Here is a 13188-nt window from a genome sequence, read left to right on the forward strand (position 1 = left end):
CCACTTAATAATAAGCTTGCCTTCGTTTCTTGCTTTTTTCACCTGCTCTATCACAACTAACCCTTTCTTTAGTTGTTTTTCCTCCTTATTAGTCACATTTTGCCCGCTATCATCATTTTATTTGCTAGGACTACTAGGTTTAGATCCATTATCTAGATGATCACTCTCAGTAGCTATTTACCTATAAAGACATTAATAATAAAGATTAAATAAAACAATAATAATTCAAACAAGAGCATCATAACAAGATTAAATAAAAAATATCAAAATTTACTTATTTATTTCATTCTTTTCCTTTTTCTTATTCTAACTACTCTTAACTAATTCTTTCTTAGCCTTAATAGTTTTCTTCTTTAATGGAAATGATTTTCCATTCTTAAAAATCCAAATGCCCTTGCTATGATCACATCTTATGTTGAAAGCATCATTTTCAATATTGTCTAAGGCATGGTCATTTTCAAATGATGTCCTATGAAATGGATCAACCTCAACTTCATCATTTCTTCTATTTTGCTCATTTTTATCATTTTCTATAGCTTCAACTTCCTTATTACACCATAAAACAATAGATCATTCCTTATCGACAGGATCATGGATATAAAAAACTTATTTGGCTTCTGAAGGATAAACAAAAAGATCCTCTTTATACCCTTCTTTCTTTAGATTCATCTTAATCAATCTAAAGTCATCAAAATCCACCCTGTTCTTATTTTCAACCTATTTTCAACCAAAGATCAAAAATTGAAAGGCAATGTAATCTAACTCCTAAATGTGCTCAATTACCCTAAAGTAATACATTCTTACATAGATGGGTTTTTTATCTTTCGCACTGGGAATGTGCATGTCTTCAGCTATGGTAGATACACCACTATTTTGCATTATGCTTCGATCATCATGCTCCTTCATGTAGAACTTCCACCCATTAATGATATAGCTCATTTAAGAGAGGACTGTTTGTTTGATCCTAGTAATAACCATCTCAAACTATTAGGAACTGAATTAGGATTACTATTATACTTCCCTTCGATATTTTCTTTCAACCTATATATAAAATATTTATTGTGTAGTTTAGTGATCCAACTATCTAATCAATAAGGGTTCTGTCTCTTAAGCTCTGCCTGGTGAATCTTAGCATTCTCATTAACCTATGGAGAGTTGTATAGCAAAAAGGTGTACCTTGTCCCATTGGTCACTTAAGATAGTGATAACTTTTCTTCCTGTTGTACTTTTTGTACCTTTTTCACCAACAACCCTTGAATTCTTTAAGTGTTGACTGTAATAGTGAATAGCCTCTTCACTAATATATCATTTAACAATGCAACCTTCTAGTCGACTTTAATTTTTAACATAACCTTTCAATACTTTTATGTGACACTCAAATGGATACATCCACCTCAAATAAGTAGGATCACATAATTATACCTCTCTAACCAAATGAACTGTTAGGTGGACTATTATATCAAAGAATACAGGAGGGAAAAACATCTCCATCTCATACTTACATAATTTGAATTTGCAACCTTGGCAACTTATTCAAATTAATTACTTTGCTATAAAAACACTTGAAAAAGTAGCATAACTTTATGATTGTAGCTCAAACATTATTAGGTAAAATACTGTGTAGAGCCACTAGAATAAAATTTTTCATTAAAGTAAGACAATCATAGGTCTTTAAACCCTTTAGCTTTAGATCCTTCATTGAAACAAGATTGCTAACATTTGAAAAGTACCTATCTAGAACCTTAATTGCAGCAAGAAACTCAGAGAAATTTTTCTTTTCTTTTCTAGACAGTATGTGAGTTGTAGGGTGAAAAATGTACGAGTTTCCTTCTCTTATGGTGCCAATTATTCTCTTATCTCCATCACAACCATTTTGGAATATTAAGCAATGCAATAAGGCTATCATAGACATTTTTCTCAATATGCATTAAATCAAGGAAGTATCTCACATTTAAGGTTTTCCAATATGGCAACTTAAAAAATAGACATTTTCTTTTACACCCGCTTGTTCCAACATGCTTCGTAAATGGTTTACCAAATCCAATATCAATGTCTTTTACCTTCTCAAATAGTTCCTCACCAGTCAACTGCTTTGGTGGCCTCCTTTCTTTTAATTTTCCATTAAAGGACCTTTTTCCAATGACAGTATTGATGTTTGTCACCTAACCATCTGCAATGTCCAAGGTGCACGTTCTTCATACCATATCGCAACCTCACCGAATGTGTACTTTCTTCATAAATAGGGCATCCAAGTTGTCTTTTAATGCTGTATGATAATAAATTACCATAAGCCAAAAAATCATTAATTGTATCAAAAAGCATAGCTCTCAAATTGAATATCTCTTCTTTATAGGCATCATATACCTCCACACCTGTCTTTCATTATAGCTTTATGTCTTCAATTAGTGGTTCCAAATAAACATCTATGTCATTACTAGGTTACTTAGATCCTAAGATTAACAAGGATAACGTAATATACTTTTGCTTCATGCCAAGCCAAAGAAGATTGTTATAAATGACCATCATCACATGCTATGTACTTTAGGTACTGCTTTGCATCCCATGTGGATTCATCCTATCGATAGGTAATGCAAGGCATAGATTCTTATCTTTTTTTCCAAACTTAGGGTACTTTTGATCAAACCTTATCCATTCGGAGAATTAGCTAGATGCCAAACCTTATCATCTTTAATTCTCCTATGTGCATGCCATGTTAGATTCTTTACCTCTTGATGTATGCTATACAAGCACCTAAATCTTGAAATAATAGGAAAATACCTTCTCTAGACTCACACTTAAGATAGTGGGTTAGCTCTTCATATTTATTTTTGAACAAGATGCAATCATTGAGGCAAGCATGTATCTTCTTATATCTCAGGTCAAATGTGCATAGCACCTTTTTTATATCATATAGCCAACCAGGAGCTTGTTATTCTTTGGTAGCATTAGTCTTATTAGAAAGAGCAAGGTTAAGAAGCTTGTATTGCTCTACCCACTTGTAGCTTTCAAATTGTATAGTTCCAACACAATGGATAATATAGTGAATTTAACACAACGTTTATATAAAAGTGTCTTTGCATCAATTTTCAACTTCTCTAGAAAATTCTCAAGTTCTTCTTCCATTGTATTAGCTAATTCTTCTAGACAATAGTCAACCTCATATGTACTTGTGTCAGAAGCTGCTGATGATGAACAACTTTCCATATGCCCCTAACTACTATTATTCACATCTTCAAGTATCTCTTCATGCTTTACCCAATTCTTATAACTTTGCTTAATTACATACTTAAACAAGTGGAATTCACATGTTTCAGAAGAAACTGACTTCACATTGCCATAAGTTAAATAAGGGCAAACAATTTGCCCATAGTCTTTCACATTATTTACTGTAAATTTAACGAAGTTTGCCACCCCATCTCAATATTCTTTAGATAAACGGTTAGCAAACATCCACTTCTTATCTATAAAAAATAATAAAGCATTTAGTGAGTCACAAGTTGATTGTTTAAAAAATTAGACATAATGGCTTAATATTGGTGTTTCTTAAGCCTTATTCTCTATTTATAATAATTTAATAAAATAAAATCTTAAACTACTTCAAAGAAAGCTCAAGCTTGTTCTACATAATTGCAAAATAAAATTTTGAAAAAATTTCAACAACATAATGGCATGAAATTGAGCACTTCCTGGGCTTAAGGCCTTCTATTCACAAATCCAATATTCACAAAGGCCACAAGTACTCATAATTCAACCACAAAGTAAGTTATTTTAGTTACATATTAACATAATTTATACAATGCAAAATGTGTTGACAAGATAATAAACAATGCATATTCACAAAGGTCTCAATAGCTTGTACAAAAAAAATCCAACAATAGAGTATCTAAAGTCCCAAAATAGTTAAACTAAAAGATGCACCATAGACAATCATAAGGATGAAACATTCATAATGTATATCAATGTAAATCATTAATGATAAGAGCAGCCTCAATGTCAATAAAACTCAACAGCACAAAGGATATTCTCAATTCATTCAGCAATTCAACAATTCAAGCTATATGCAAACCACTCCAAGTCTAGTCCTAATAGCCTATTCAAAATTCTAAATTATCACCTTATACTCCTCTATTCAACAACCTCAAGCCCAATTTAGTATATATGTTATATTTAATTCCTATACTCAAACAATTAAGAATAAAAGAATACCTTAAAATCATATGAATGAAGAGCAAAAAGAAAGAGGAGAGATGAGACATATTAATGCAAAGTTATGCTAGTGAGAGTGGTCACTTGGATATGGAGGAAGCCAAAGCTAGGAGACTATAGACCAACCCAATTAACTTCAAAGAGGTACTGACTACCATGAGAGAGATAGAGAGCAAGAACAGGGGATGAGTAAACCAGTTAGAAGTACTACAAAATAAGGGACTTGAGCACCTGAGAACCATGAGCAAGATAAAGAGCAAGATCTACTTGAGAACTATAAGTATTTAGTGCAGCTTCTACTTTGATGGGTGCGATAGCGAGGGCTTCCTTACATATTTTAAGTACTTCAAGGGAGGCTAACAGCATGTGTGTGTATGATGGACTTAAGGGAAAGGAGGTTGAGTAAGGGAAAGAAGGTCGAGTATAGGAATAGAACAAGCTTACAACGTAAAAATTTTGAGAAGAGAATGAAGGAGAAGAGGGATTAGGGATTTTTAGCTGGAATCAATCTTTTTAAAATGCCAGCTCATGTCTGTGTATGAAAGAGAGAAGAGAAAGAAGGAGAAAAGGGATTAAGTTGCTCTCTCTCCTCTTACTTCATTTAGCTTGCACGTGTGTGTGTTTTAAGGAAGCAGATAAAGAAATCTATGCTCATTCTTATGCTCTCCACAATAGTGTGTGTGTTTTGGGGAGGAAGGCTTGCCAATACTTAATGGTTATATCTTAAAAACCATTAAGTATTCTTTAAAATACTCAACGGTTAAAAATCATTGAGTATATTTTTGAAAAACTAAAAAATAAAGTTTAAAAAAAAATTATATACTCAATGGTTTTAACAATATAACCATTGCTTATTTAAAAACAATACTCAACGGTTTTTATATAATAACTGTTGAGTAGTTTTTGAGAGGGAAAAACTTAATTTACTTATATATGCTATGATTATTTTTAGAAAATGTTGAGTATTATTTTCAAATATTAAATGGTTTATTTAATAAACATTGAATATGTAAATTTCAATTTCCTACCTCCTTATATACAATGTTTTTAATTATAACCATTGAATAAATGCCATTATATATCTCTATTTTATAGTAGTAGATGTTGCTCTAGTTCTATCCTTACTTCAGCATCAGGCCTCATTTCTTGCTCTAGCCTTAGCTCCTCATGATTTATTACGGTTTAGGGTATCACGGCCTATTAGACTTCACTGAATGTGTAGCATCACTTCCATCATCTGTGCCATTATAAGGTAATCCTCTCAAGGTTGTTCCAGTGGCACCTCTAGATCCTGCTCATCTTAAGCATTTTGACCCTGAGTATGTCATGGATATCTACTATGTTCCCTCATAGTTATAACAGGTTAGCTATAGCTTTACACACCTTTCTCCCCTCCTAAGGATTTAGTCAAATAAAATTAGTAAACAGGTGGTTAGAGGTCAAAATGAGTAATGAATGTATAAAAGTCACCAACTAATAGGATGCAATGCACAAAGAGATCAAAACCAAAACAAACTGATACTAAACTAGAAAGTAAGTTAGACTTTACCTTTACATTCACACGCATTACAATACAATCACAATTCAATATCAGAGTAATAGCCCTCCATTTATTTTCAAAATGCAAGATCCCAACTTCATCAAACATATGTTCAAATAAGAGGGTTTTGCGAAAGCATAAATACAATTCAACAACTCAATAAAACACAATATTTTCCCCCTGAAAAAGTGCCATGCGTTATAGCTTACACCACCATATACCATACTATATGGTACAAAGCTACGAGCTTTATTCTTCTTTGTGCCATATGCCACGGTATAGCATACAATGCACTATGGCGCATATAATAGCAAAATCTGTTGTCATATAATAGCTCAGATGATAAACTTCTACCTCATGCCATTTTTACATTCAACGTCCTATTGGAGTAGTTCAAGTGCCCATATAAAGCTTACAACACATTCTAACTAGTGAGATAAGTTTAAACTCAATTCGATAATCCAATCTAAATTTAGACACCCAAGTGAAAAAAGCTACTTTTCTTTTAAAACTTGTACCCTAAGTATTCAATTCTCATTCCTTATCTCATTAGACCATTTTGGACCTTGAACTAAGTCTAAAAGGACTACATACACCTAATTAACACATTTAATCACATATATCACATCAATTACCCATTTAGATCTCTCAATGCCACATTACACAATTATAGGCTTATATGAGGAATACATAAACAATCACATATACACATTAGACTTGTTTCACTTTCAACCATCTGACTCTCACATATGGGGCTCTGCCTTACCATATTAGTTAGGTGACTTACTTGTAAATGCCTCAAGAGGGGGTGAATTGGGGTAATTGAAATTTTAAATAAAATGCAGTAATAATAAGTGAGATGAAGGAATGAAATCACTAATCATGAGAATTAGATGAGTAGAGCTTGACATAGGTGATTTATCCTTATTCAACTCCTACCACTTGAGTCTATATCCAGTCCTCAAAAACCTCTTGAGGTTTCCAACTATATTATCATGATTAATCCAGGCTCTTGGTTGCTTCAGTACATAAATATACTTCTCAATAAGCTTAAAACTCTCCCTCTTACAAAGGTAATGATAAATCTCCTTAAGCTCCCTAAGCTTAAGTTTCTCTATTTTGAAGATGTAAAACAGGGACATATAGAGTAAGTTTAAGAATGACCTATTATTATTTTTAAACTCTCTTTTAGAGTAGATATATAATAAATGAAGTTCTCTATCAATAAATGATTTATAGAAGGTAGGTAAGCTTTGATGCTCAAATAAATGCAGAGTGTTGTTGTTGTTCTCATTGTTCCTCTTCTTCTTCAAGTTTCATAAATGAGACCATTTATAGCTAAGAATCATAAATGACCTGTTAGACTCATAAATTTTTTTGTTGGAGGTAGCTTGTGATTTGTTTTCTTCTTGGTTTGAGTTTCCCTGGATATCCAAGCTTCTCTGAGGTTCTCTAATAGATAAGCTGATAGAACAGTGCTTTATAGCAGAGACTTCCTCTTTTATACAGTAATAACTAAAAATATTAAATGCTTTTAACAAAATTGGTTAAAGCTTATACATTTTAATATAACAGAAATCAAGCTCAGTGACTAAATTAAATATAACCAACCAAAATAATTTTAAGGAAATAATTGTGTTTAAATATTATTTGGTAAGATATAAAGTGAACACAATTAATTTTGGATGAAAAGAAGGATTAAAAGATGAGTTCTGATGATCTTCGAAAGAGATACAAAAAATAGAGCATAAAGATTCAAAGTAGTACTAGTGTTACTATGTTTTAGCACCAGTGTTGCAGTGATGATCAGACATAAAGGGAAGGTCATAGTGTAGGTGTTATCCTTGTAGTACCAATGTAATCCAATACGTAAAATATAAAGATTTTTGATATTTTTAGAAGAATTAGAATATTTTTAAAAAGATTATTTAGCATTGATGTTACGTAAATAACAACATAGTAACATAACAATCAAATCTCTTCATAGGATACAAGAGAGGACAATACCAATATTGAGGTGTTAGCATAGGTGTTACACAAATTTGAACAAAAACTTAGTACAGGTGCTAACCAAGTAACACAGTTGTTGAAAAGATAGTACCACTGTACGAAAAAAGGTTCGAATAAGAGAGACTCAATTACATAGATTTAAAAGGGTAACACCGATGTTAGAATGAGTAGGACTGATATTATATAAAACACGAATCAATAGAATAGTGAAGATAATAAAAGTAACATTGGTGTTAAGGCTTCCAGTACCGGTGTTATCGATACTTATAAATATTTTTGAACAAGACATATAGTTAAGTTAAATACTTAGCTAACAAGATAGCATACCTTCTATTCGTATAAGCTCTCACTTAGTCAGATTTAACGTTAAGCCAATTATCTTGGTTTTAGTTAAGAAAACCTAAAATGCACAAAACTTCTCTTTATGTTGTAATCATTAAAACCAGGGTTCAACATTTCTCCCCCTTTTTGATGATGACAAAACTCAAATGCAAAGTATTAGTTCTCGAAAAGACTTTGGTATCTACTTTTTAAAAGAGATAAAACAAATTAAAATAGAAGAAATGCACATGATATATATATATATATTCAAAAGATGTTACAAATTATTAAATAAACAAATAAACATTCAAATAGCCACTCAGTTCAGTTTTTAAAGATAGTACTAAAAAAATCTATTAACTTATGAAATTTCTTGGTAGTGGGAGATGAAGGTTTAGATGTTTCAGAGGGTTGAGAGGATTAAGGTTCAGGGTTTGGATAAAGATTGAGGCTTAGAAGTCTCAAAGACTTTACCCTAAATTTGCTGAGTCTAAGGAAGGAACTTCTTGTTCTTCTTACTACAGGTTGACCCTTATGCTTGCCACTTCTTGAATCTTCAACCACATGCTTGCCTAACCCACTATCTTGAATCTTACTGTGAACCTTATTGTCTTCCTTGCTTTTAGACTTTGCATCACTCTTCTCCCCTTTTTTTATCATCAGCAGAAGGCTTGGATAGATCAACAGGAACAAAAAGGTTGGAGTAAGGCATATAAGACAAAGAAGTACCACTTTCAGTCTAAACTAGTTTATTCTTGAACCTTGGTGAGGTTTGAAAATTGCACTAGATTCTAAAATGGTAGTGAATAATAGGAGACAATACAAAATTAGGATTTCTTCTAGTATGTCTTGAAAGATTGCTGGATAGTTGATCCCGAAGAAGAATAGAGTAGAAGGTGGAGATGACTATGTAAACTCTAATTCTTCCTCATCATCAGATATCTAAATATACTCTAGTAATCTTGGCCATAACTAATGCAAGCTTGTTGCTATCTGAAGCATGCGACTCAGCTCCTTCTGAACTATCTTAAAACAGAGCTCTTAGTTCAAAATTAGTATAAGAAATTGATCTAACCCTTAGATTTCCAATCTTGGAGGGTATTTATAGGTCATTGTCAATGTCTTCCTCAGTCTTCTTTAAAGTAGAGGTGCTGGACATGTGTACTGACATAAAATCCTTAACAAACTCTATTCCAGCATTCTCATGTAAAGAGACACCATTAGGAGTACCTATCCTAAAGGGAGAATAATGCTTGGATGAGTCCCTTATCTAGCTGGTATACCTCCTAAACTCAGAACTTAAGCTCTCAACAAGCTAATTTCTTCCTTGAATTCTTCTCTAATTTCTCCAAAGGCTTTCTTTAGTCTCTAATTGAAGTCCTCAACTTGTCTCTCAAGACACAAAGTAAAAAGCTCAACTTGAATCTTGAATCTCCTACCCAACCACTTAACAGTAGTGGGATAGATGAGTCATTTTGAGTTATTTGAGAATCTTGTCTGCCTTGAGCACTATGAGCTGCTACTGAGTGAGCTTCAGTTTAAGCACTACCTCCTCCTTCTTTAATAATTTCTATCTTTTTTATAGTCACAAAATTGATCTCCTCATGTCCCAGCATTGCCTTCCAAATACATAATCTTTTGGTCTTCCAGTATTTTGAAAATTACATTTCCATATATGAGATGTTTCCCATCTCTTTTTCTGCTCAGTTGACTAAGTTCTTGATCTTTCCAAAGATGATAGAGGAAACATCTAATTTATATCCTTTAATTAAGGCAGTCAAAAGCCCAAGTCTTTAGAGATAAACTTGTTTACCTTAAATCTTTTGCAAGTAATCAACCTTGATAGAATGTGGTAGATTACTCTAAAAAGTGTTGGCATGGACTTTGCTTTTCTACTGGACCAAAACTTTCTTCCCAGGTTGGCACCAGTATTGTGAACATGACTGGCTTTTCATAGGATAAGTCTAACAGCCTTATTAACCTTTCATTAGTTGGAAAATTCAGAAGAGAGTTGAGATAGTCTGATGTAATGTCAAAAGACTTTACTCTCAATGTTGCTCTTAGTACTTCACCATTGTGCAGAACTTGTAGAGAATTGTAAAATGCTCTTCCAACTTCTAGACTTACTGCCATGTTGAGCTTTAACAGTTTCATGTAAGGCTTCATCATTTCAGTAACATTATATCCCTTATCTTTGAGCTTTGTTAAGTTGACAATCTAAGATTTACTGACTTTTTTGGCCATTTTCATGGGCAGGCTTAGAATTTACCTAATGTGGAGTAGCTGAAGTAGAAACCAGTAAATCATTACTCTCATCTAATGCTTTAGTGATAGGAGCTTTCCTTTTCCTTTTTCTCTATTCTTTAGATTTCCAGAGTGAGGTTGACTAGGAAATGTACCCTCAGGTGTCTTCTCAGAGGAGGCAGATTCATGGTCAGAGGGTTGAGAAGTTTCACTTTCTTTGATGCTCTTTGTCCTTTTTGAGCAGTCCTAAGCTTCTTAAGAGTAGGCTGAGATGGAGCAGTACCAATAGTTTCTACTTATTCTTCATCAGGAGTTTTTATCTTCATTCTTTCCTTTCTCTTTCTGACCTTTGTAACTTATTTTGCTTTATTCATAACTTTATTGTAGCTCCTAAGACTTGAACTTTCTCATCTAGACCTAGCTCGCTTAACCACAATGTCTCTAGATTAGAAGAAATCAGACATAGAGTCCTTAAGCTTTCAGAGCCTCTTTAATTGTTTTTGTTCATGCAGGCTTCATTACATATTTGATCAGTGTGTATCAAAGATTTGGATGAAGAAAATGGAGTAAATTTGATAGAGGAATGGTCAGGTTTAAAGGAAAATGGTTATGAGAGAGTATAATAAAGAGGAGTTTATGTGAGAGAGAAAAGTAACACCGGTAGTTTTAAGGCAAAAGAGTAAACTAAGCAAGAATGCACATTCACACACATATATATAGATAGAAATAGCACCAATGTTGCTTACCATAGCACTAGTGTTCAACTCAAAAAAATTAAAGTTTAATGGTTTCCTCATTTAAAGTTGTATATTAATTTGATCTTATCCATGCTAAATCATTTTGAGGTATCAAACTCATCGCTTAACAATGTTAATGACTTTGCAATAGTTTTCACAGCATCAGTGTTAAACAATATAGCACCAGTGTTATTGTCAAGTTAGCTATCTGTAATATCTCAGATAACTATTAATACCGGTATTGAATGTTTAATACTAGTGTTATATATTTTTATAACACTAATAGAAAATTTCTTTAGATAGAGACCTACACTTTCAAATAGCCACTCTAATGCCTAAGTTAGAATACATAATTAAATAGATTAAAAGAAAGAGTAAAAAAAGAACTGCTTATAGCTTGTTGGGATTTAACAGACCTAATTCTCTTCTTATGAATATGAATTGCTCTACTCCCAGAAGTTTTGTGAAGATATCATCAAGTCGTGGTTTAGTAGGGATTAATTCTACTGTGACATCTTTCTGTTGAACACAATCTCTAATGAAGTGATGATGAATATCAATATGCTTAGTTTGAGAATGATGAACTGGATTTTTAGTCAAGCATATTGTACTAGTATTATCATACTTGATTGAAATATTCTTGAGCTTGATTCTAAAATCTTCAAGTTGCTATTTCATCCATAAGATTTGAGAATAACATAATCCAACAGCTATATATTCTAATTCAATTGATGATAAAGAGATAGTATTTTATTTCTTGCTTGCCCAAGACACCAGTGAACAATCAAAAAAGTGGCATGTTCTACTCATGCTTTTTCTCTCTATCTTGCATCCACCAAAATCAACATCAGAATATCTAATTAAGAACTCACTTTCTCCTTTAGAATACTAAAGACCAAGTGAATCAATATCTTTTAGATATTTAAAAATTCTTTTCACTACTGTCATATGGATTCTTTCAGTGTTAATTGAAACCTTGCATAGAGACCAACACTGAAGGATATATCTAGATGACTTGCTATTAGATATAGAAGAGATCCAATCATCCCTTTATATGATTTGCAATCATATTTTGTTCTAGCAGCATCTTCATCCATTTGAATGGTTGAGCTCATTGGAGTACCAATTCCATTAGCTTGATCCATCCTAAATTTTTTGAGATCTAAGATATTTAGTTTGACATATAAATATACTATCCTTCCTTTGCTTAATTTGTAGTCCCAAAAAGAATGTCAGTTCTCCTATCACAAATTTTGAGTTGTCCCTGCATTAACTCAAAAAATTCCTTACATATAGATTCATCAGTTGCACCAAATATATTATCATCTACATAAATTTCAACAATTAATAATTGATCCTTTTTTCATTTTATAGAGAGAGTAGTATCAACTTTATCTTGATTGAATCCTTTTTCTAACAGAAAAGAACTCAATTGGTCATACAATGCTCTGGGTGCTTGCTTGAGTCCATAGAGAGCTTTCTTTAATTTAAAGACAACATTAGATTTTTGAGGATCTTCAAAACCAGGTAGTTGTTCAACATGTACTTCTTCAAGGATGTAGCCATTGAGAAATGCACTTTTTACATCCATCTGGTATAGCTTGTGTCTTTCACAGATGCATGGGCTAGAAGTAAATGAATTTCTTCCAATCTAGCAACAGGAGCAAAGGTTTCTTCATAGTCTACACCTTCTTCTTAATTATATCCTTTTGCTACTAGTCGGGCTTTGTTTCTAATAATGATGCCTCCCTCATCAAGTTTATTCTTGAAGACTCACTTAGTTTCATTTATTGAATGTAACATCCTGAATTTTTAATCCTGCATTAATGATTGATTAGTGGATGAATTAGTGATTTAACATGAGATTAGGGTTCTAAGTAGTGAACTATTATTTTGAATTATTGGGATGTTATATAAACAGATGCAAGTAGAAGAGTGAAATCCCAAAGCAGAGTATGTGAGCATAGTGAAAATTGTCCTTATTATGCCATGCGCCATAGTGGGGGATAGATGCACTATGGTGCATGGTGTAGAACTTTGATTAATAGAAACATGTCCATCTCATGAAACAAAAAGGGAGAACATAAAGAAGTGGTTCTAGTATGAAAAAGACAAGTAGTTTTGGGAGCA

Source organism: Prosopis cineraria, unplaced genomic scaffold (genome assembly GCF_029017545.1).
Source record: "Prosopis cineraria cultivar Desert tree isolate PC_DT_omini unplaced genomic scaffold, ASM2901754v1 PC11, whole genome shotgun sequence".
NCBI lineage: Eukaryota > Viridiplantae > Streptophyta > Magnoliopsida > Fabales > Fabaceae > Prosopis > Prosopis cineraria.